The 6,097-nt window shown below is 42.2% G+C and overlaps 1 non-coding gene across 1 annotated transcript; it reads left to right on the forward strand.

Moving 5' to 3' along the window:
- Positions 1 to 4,718: 4,718 nt before the first annotated feature.
- On the forward strand, positions 4,719 to 4,800 carry trnas-uga (transfer RNA serine (anticodon UGA)). Its single transcript has one exon. It is a non-coding gene; the product is annotated as a tRNA-Ser (tRNA).
- Positions 4,801 to 6,097: the final 1,297 nt, after the last annotated feature.

Here is a 6,097-nt window from a genome sequence, read left to right on the forward strand (position 1 = left end):
AGGAGAAAAAGGGGAACAAATGTGCTGTACTGTTCTCACTCTGACATGGTTTAGTTTATTAGTCTAACAGAATCATACTGTATTGTTAAGATATGTTCTACTTCATGAAAACCTTAGACACACTTTTAAATAACAGGAGGTCAAGTAGAGTGTCAAAACTAAGGCCTTCCTCATAGTACGTGCAGGATTTAACCATGGCAGGGTAACTGAGAAGATAAACATCACGTTAAGCCGGTATCACTGAATGGCAGATTTTTTGAATCCTGAAAATCCTGGAAATCTTCGCTTTGCTTCCCCACAATGCAGTTCGGCGAAAAGCGAGGCAAAGTGACGTCATCCCCATTCAAAGTCAATGGGCAGAGAAGCGTTGGAAGATTTTTTTTTAACTGCTGTGTGGACGTACCGTAACTGATAGTGGACAGAAGAGTTTGTCAGCTGGTTCAATAATGAGTTGTTGCTTTTTGCACAAGTGTATTTTTAGCAGCCGGAGTGCAGAAACACTGAATATTGTCTCACTGCATGAGTGCAAAATCCAACAGCATACCAATAAACCTGAGAGCAACAGCTAACCTGTTACTGTAAACATGTTTCTCATACTTATTTCCCCCTGTTCAGCTCATGGAGAAAAAGGGGAACAAATGTGCTGTACTGTTCTCACTCTGACATGGTTTAGTTTATTAGTCTAACAGAATCATACTGTATTGTTAAGATATGTTCTACTTCATGAAAACCTTAGACACACTTTTAATAACAGGAGGTCAAGTAGAGTGTCAAAACTAAGGCCTTCCTCATAGTACGTGCAGGATTTAACCATGGCAGGGTAACTGAGAAGATAAACATCACGTTAAGCCGGTATCACTGTGAATGGCAGATTTTTTGTTTATAAGTAGAGATAGCAAACAAGGTCAATCAGAATGTCTGCAGTAACATTGTTGGCAGGTTTTCCACGAATGGCTAAACTGACACATTCGACTTTGATTGTGTTTCCCAGGAGTGAGTGGGCCCGTCGCGAGGACGAAGCATGTGTGAAATGAAACTTATAAAACAGTTCTAAAATAAAACCTGTGACATTTAGCCTGTTGGCTCTTCAAAAACTGTTCCAAAACAAATGTTTCCCTAAAAGCACCACAAAGATTGTTTTCACCAATTCAGTATTTCAGAGTTATAGAAAATGTAAATATGGATAGTAGAGTATAAAGTAGTATAAAATAAACACAATTTTCAATAAGTAAATAGTCTTCTGTCGGATTCTTCGATTGCAGAAAAGCCTTGGTCTTTTCTAAACTTGCATATTTTGAGAGAATTATTTGAAAATGCAGAATCAAAAAGTCCTGCACGAAGGATACATTTATGGTTCAGCAGAGACAGAGTGTCTGCATCTGTGAGCGCAAACATCACAAATGGGGAGGGTCTTGGCTCCTCCACCCACATGCTCGTGTCCCGGCCCCCTGCTGTGGCTCCCTGGTGCGGGGGGGCTGAGGGCGTATTAATCACCTGCTGCACAAAGAGGCATCCGTCAGAAATCAGGCAGTGCCCCCAGAGGGAGACGGTGATAAAAAGGGAAGCAACCAAAGAGATTAAAAGGTTCTAGAGATGAAAGGAAGAGAAGAGCACAAAGAGGAAATAAAGATATTTCAAAGGGAAAAAAACTGAGAGAAAAGAAAAAGAAGTTCAAGATTTTTTTTTGAAAGAAGCAAATAGTTACAAAGAAGAGAAAGGAAAGAAAAACAATATTTATGATGTAATTTCCTGGGAAAACATCTTATAATATAAGTTAAGGCCATAAGTTCCTCTTCCAATACTCAAAAAGCATGTAGCATGCATGTTAAGTCTTTCAAAAATGACATAGGAACAGGATGTTGAAATATTATTTGAAATAAAGCATATGCACTTACTTTACACGCACGCTTACAGGAATGAGGAAAGGCTGGAAAGGAACAACAAAACATATAGCAAAGACTCTAAACTAAATTTGAGACGGACTGAATATCAGCAACAATGCATTACAGGAAATAACAGGAGAGGCAGAGATTGCACAGAGTTGTGAATGTAGGTCACCAATTCATGAATGTATGTCAGTGTGTTAGCAACCAGGGATACAACTTGAGAAAACAGAGAATGAAAGACAGATGAAAGAACATGGCATATCAATGTTCTTTATATCTAGGTATGGCCCCTTAATTGCTCAAAGGCCATTGTGTAAGCATGCAATTAACGGTCCTGCGTCAGGTCAACTGTTCGATACAGAAACATTCAGAAGCAAAATCAATCATACAGTGAAGGAAGAACTGAAGTGCACATTTGAGGCAACTCTTTTCAACAGCTAGTTTGAAATGAAGTTGTAAAAAGGTGACATTAGGTTGCAAGAAGTGACAAAGGATATTAACAACAAACTGAATGACTCCTGAACAACATCTTTTGTATTTTAAAGTGCTGTAGTACATTGATTTTACTTGACAAGTTACAGTGAAGAACTGTCCTCAACTCTATTAAACTCTAGGGCTGAGTTTAATAACACTCACTCAAATCACTATACTCCCTAATCAATATGTACTGATAGTGATATATAGAGGACTACATAGTGAACTCAATAAATGAAAAACACTTTGCATTCTGTGAGACTGACCGTTGAGCGGCCCGACCAAGCAAGGAGGCAGAGGCAAAACGTCCCAAATATAACCCGGCGTGGGCATTTATTAATATCATGTGCACATAGTTCACAGCCTCAATCCTGCTGTTCTCCCTGAACACACCCTGCAGCCACAAAGATCTCACACCACTCCCTTACAAACAGGAAACACAGAGCCTAAATTCCCACAGACTAATCAATCAACAAGACACAGGTGAGGGGGGAGGAGACAACACAGGGCACCAGGTGCACACAATCAGCAGCAACAGACATGGGGAAGTGATATGTCAACTTTACACAGTGGTAACTTGTACAATTAATGCAACTTAACGTCATGACTAATACACCCTCAACATACCATTTGCACCCTGATCACTCTCAACCGCTGTCATTGCCACACCAGCATAAATACTCTCGGCGCTCTCGCTAACTCCCCTATCTTTTCAGGCGGAGCCGAGGACCCGACCAGCACCTGCTGACGACATTCCAATCAATACGGTTTAATCAGTTAATAAATACTACCTCAATAATTTGTATAAATTATATAAAATGTGCAAAAATGCAATGCCAAACTGTACTGTGCAATCACGCTAATAAAGTGCAAACCCACATGTGCAATATCACAAGGCCCGAAGCCGTCAGTCCACAGTGACGAAGTTACCTTCGTCACACATTCATTCATCAATATATTAATGACTGTGCAGTTTATGGCACAAAAACAGACAACAATTAGATTTTCCTATGAATATTCAGTCATTCTGGTTTATATTCTATCTCTATCCTACAGTGACACCACCACTAAGTGTAGTTACAGATATCCACTGATAGGACTGTCAGGCTTTGCACTACACATTATACACAAGGGCTTTTTATATAAGAAAACCGATGTTTGTGAGGCACAGAGGGAGAATCTATCAACATCACACAATTAGGGCGTGTAGCTCTAACAGTTAAAAAATTAACCTTGAGAAATTGCTAATGGTGATAAACATGGCGCTCTGCATGGATGTCATGTTACTTTTTGAAAGCGCTTTTCTGTGTGCATCTGAATGGATTGTCCCATTTCCAGACCTGCAACATTGCTCCCCTCAGAGTACAACAGTGCCTCCTGTAGGCAGTCCATAGGATCTGTGTAGCCTACTTTCTGCACCGTGTGTACAGAACATAATGTACAGCAGAGTACATTGAAGAGTATACTTTATTTCTCTCTGCTGAACATCCCTCTGGCTCATTTCCGTAACGTGGACATTTTGGCACTGCATGTAACATCTGGCCGTCTGTTTTCGCTGTTATAAATAACGTTAGTTCACAGATACAGTAACAATAACCTACGGGGTAGTTTTTACTGATATCAGTTTGATAAGATAACTGGGGTCTTGACGTTTTTCTCTTCCAGATTTCTCCCTCTCTCTCTCTCTGTCTGTTTTACAAACCTCATGAAAACTACTTACCAAGTACCAAGGTGGTGTACATATTGGAGTTAAAACCTGGAGTTAAATAGGAGAGCCATTATGAATGTTGGGTTGCTATATCCAAAGCGAGAAGCCCAACATGCTCAGGTAGGAATAATGTTAGTCTGGTTTCAGAGGAGGGATTGTCAGTCTCCAGTCTAAAGCCTTTTTGGAGTGACAAATGGCTACTCAGCCTCACCAGACCACACTGAGCAAAGAAAACTTTGTGGGCAGGCTAAGTGCATGTGATAAATTATAGAAACAAAAAACAAACATGATGTTCTGTTGCCTTCTGATTCAGCCTCTAGCACAGACCACTGAGCCGGCATGGACAAGAATGAGCGCAGCTGTGATCAAGCTGGCATTGATAAATCAAACTTCCCCTGGAGTGATAGTCATGCATAATGAGCCGTGACCAAAGTTACATCACTCAATTTACTGGAAACACAACAGCATCTATTTACAATTCCAAGAAGGGCCAAATACCATCACCCCATTAACTGCAGCCTTAGTGTGTTGGAAACATGGTGGTGGATAATAATGTGTATTTGTGTTTCATTCATGCAGGCCAGTGCATTTGTACATTGGTTGGTTTGTGAAGGAGTTGTTGACTTTGTTTGACAGATAATAGAAAAACAGCTGTGATGGCCGAGTGGTTAAGGCGTTGGACTTGAAATCCAATGGGGTTTCCCCGCGCAGGTTCAAACCCTGCTCACAGCGTCTGTAGACCTTTTAAACTCTTAGCCTTTGTTCAAATGCAGTCCAACAAGGGTCTGGACAATTGTGAATTGCAAATTGACTTGAGGATAGATAGTTTAAGACAACCAGAGGTTTTTCTTGTTTCCCTACAAGGACCTTATACGGTTACTCGATGATTCCAAATAGTATCACTAAAATCAGCTGTGATGGCCGAGAGGTTAAGGGCGTTGGGACTTGAAATCCAATGGGGTCTCCCCGCGCAGGTTACTGTTGGGTTCTTCAACTGTTGTCTCACCCTTGGTTTGATGGCTCCTAGAATTGCGGTCCATTTCAAGATTGGCTATGCTACGTGGTAGCTCCAGTACTGTTTATTCTTTGGTTCAAAGTGACAGGCCAGATGTGAAATTAACCCCAAAGTTGATCTTGTTTCAACAACCACACGAAGCCCCTTAAACATTACTGGAAACTGTAGGTACTTAAAGCTACCAAAGCTGTTCTTGTTTCCCACATGAGCTTATACTGTTATACGAGGTATAACAGTATAAGCTCATGTGGGAAACAAGAACAGCTTTGGTAGCTTTAAGTACCTACAGTTTCCAGTAATGTTTAAGGGGCTTCGTGTGGTTGNCAAATGTTGCCGCCTACTATAGACTTTGTCTCTTATCGCACGATGCCCGGTAGGCTTACCGAAAGCTCTCCCTGCTTCGCGCTGCGTCGTCCGGCGGTCTAGAACCGTGATTCCTCCTTATCTAGCTCCTCGCACTTTTTCCTATTGGACTTGACGACAGGACACCCGAAATTAGCTTAGAAGTTTTTTTTTCCGTAAACTGGAGCTAGCGCGTCTTCGTGTTACCACTTCTAGCGAACTTCCGGATGCCACAGGGATGGGTTGGATGGGCACGTTATTCTCTGATACTGGCTGCGTCCTTGCTTCCCGGTCCCACCACTGGAGTCTACCCGTTGTCGCTCCTCAAACTCGTGGAGCCGACCCCATTTACGTTTCCCCTTGTGTCCGTTATCGGGGCGAAGAGAAGTAGTTTACCAGGACCTAATTTACCGCGACTCCTTCGTTCGGTAGTCACCAACTCCGTCCTAGACCGAGTGAGATTCGTGTTTCCGCCAAGCTCTCGGCTGTCGGAGGTTGTCAGGACTCGTCTGGAGCCTGAGGACGGCCTGCTGAAGGCAACGGTTGTAAACCTTTGCGGTGATACATGTCAGGCTAATGCCTCGGTAGTTGTCTGGCTTTGAGAGGTCTCCAGCTTTAGGCACCGGGATGATGTTGGAGAGAGACCGTATATCAGGCTATGTTGTGCAGTAG

The sequence above is a fragment of the Notothenia coriiceps genome, unplaced genomic scaffold (genome assembly GCF_000735185.1).
Source record: "Notothenia coriiceps isolate Sejong01 unplaced genomic scaffold, NC01 NC01_scaffold00000287, whole genome shotgun sequence".
NCBI classification, from domain to species: domain Eukaryota; kingdom Metazoa; phylum Chordata; class Actinopteri; order Perciformes; family Nototheniidae; genus Notothenia; species Notothenia coriiceps.